The following is a 1,400-nucleotide window of genomic DNA, read 5'->3' as shown; positions in this document are numbered from 1 at the left end:
ATTTTTTAGAGTGTTTGCTCATCTGCAATACGTCTCGAAGACGTTTCCTGTCAGATGTCAAATAGACATTTATTAGAATGCATGTAAAAATGCTTCTGAGATGTTTATCAGATTACACAGCAGATGTTTCCCAGATCTTTAGCAGACGGCTTACAGATGTACTTGTGCTGTCTGGGTAGTTGAGATGCAGATAGAATTAACTTGTATTACTGTCATTCATAATGTCTAAGTATAATTTAATAAATACTACATAAATATATATGTGACTTCAACGAGCTGTGGATGAGAAGGTGGAAACTTTGTTTTAGATAAGTTAGGTGTATGGACGTTATTTTCCACCATTTACCTGTTATCGCTCTTTCTTTTCCTCGAGAGACTGTTTGTGATCGGCGAAAATTGTTGTTTGTCTAAACGACGGGACATTTCTCATTCGTTAGCTAGCTTTTCTCACACACCTGCAGCGGACAAACCACGCTTGAACCCCAGACCAGCGAGTTCGACAGATTATTTTCGTCTTTTTCTTTTTCACTCGATGTTGTTTATGAGGAGCGTAAATTAATTTTACTCATACATCAGCTGCGATTGCAGCGGAGGAGAGACGATGGTGGCGCTAATATGGTGAGTGCAATAATTTAATGACCACGTTTAATAGGCATGGCTGTTGTTTGAAAGAGTAAGTTTAAATTAATTAACGGTATAAATACAAAAACGGATGAATATACAGGTTCAGAGCCCTCTTAATAACTATCTTGTTTTGGAAGGAAGAAGAAATGGAAGAGATGCTTTGGAAGTGTAAGTATGGCCCTCATAACTGTGATAAGAGAGCACAGCTTATACGTTATTGTAGGATATCAGACCGAATCAGACAATCTAAGATTTGGTCAAACATTAGGAGCACAAAAATTCCACAGAGGCCCAAGACAACAGGATGTCATAAATCAGACCCGAGCATTAGCCAGTCTGAAGCAAGCCTAAACCCCTCTGTCACAGAACAGTTTTCAACATTAACACAAAAGAACACTTATTGACAAGTCCAAGGAGATTGTCAATTTTGGGGCAAGTTATCAAGAATAATGGTCAAAAGAGATGCACAGCGTGACCGCCACATGGAAACATGTGATAGTGATCGCAAGCTCTACGGATTGACTTCTCCCCCCACCTCACGACAGAGAACAGACTAAAACATTCCATACAGACATTTTAACCTCTCTGGTCTTCACAGAACGTATCCTTACATTCACAGAATGGCACGGAAACTGCCTTTCCATGCACCTAAATGACACTAAAAGGACCTGAGCAAATAATCATTTTCTATGTAACCCACATGTGACTTATCAGGTCTTAATCATTTATTGTGAATGTATTTTGAATAACTATTGAATAGTTTAAGAATTGCTATT

General features: G+C 38.5%; 1 protein-coding gene and 1 long non-coding RNA gene across 2 annotated transcripts in view; one reads left to right on the top strand and one right to left on the bottom strand.

The window, feature by feature from the left end:
- igf1rb (insulin-like growth factor 1b receptor) overlaps positions 1-1,400 on the bottom strand; it is a 114,785-nt gene that overhangs the window by 57,535 nt on the left and 55,850 nt on the right. The gene's annotated exons all lie outside the window — the stretch shown is intronic.
- Positions 630-1,400, top strand: part of LOC107594739 (uncharacterized) — a 2,786-nt gene continuing 2,015 nt past the window's right edge. Inside the window, exon 1 of the long non-coding RNA XR_001610190.1 lies at positions 630-792. This is a non-coding gene — a long non-coding RNA (uncharacterized lncRNA). The remainder of the gene's footprint in view (positions 793-1,400) is intronic.

This window comes from Sinocyclocheilus grahami, unplaced genomic scaffold (assembly GCF_001515645.1).
Source record: "Sinocyclocheilus grahami isolate Dianchi unplaced genomic scaffold, SAMN03320097.WGS_v1.1 scaffold190.1, whole genome shotgun sequence".
Classification (NCBI taxonomy): domain Eukaryota; kingdom Metazoa; phylum Chordata; class Actinopteri; order Cypriniformes; family Cyprinidae; genus Sinocyclocheilus; species Sinocyclocheilus grahami.
This window is presented reverse-complemented; position numbering and strand designations above follow the sequence as displayed.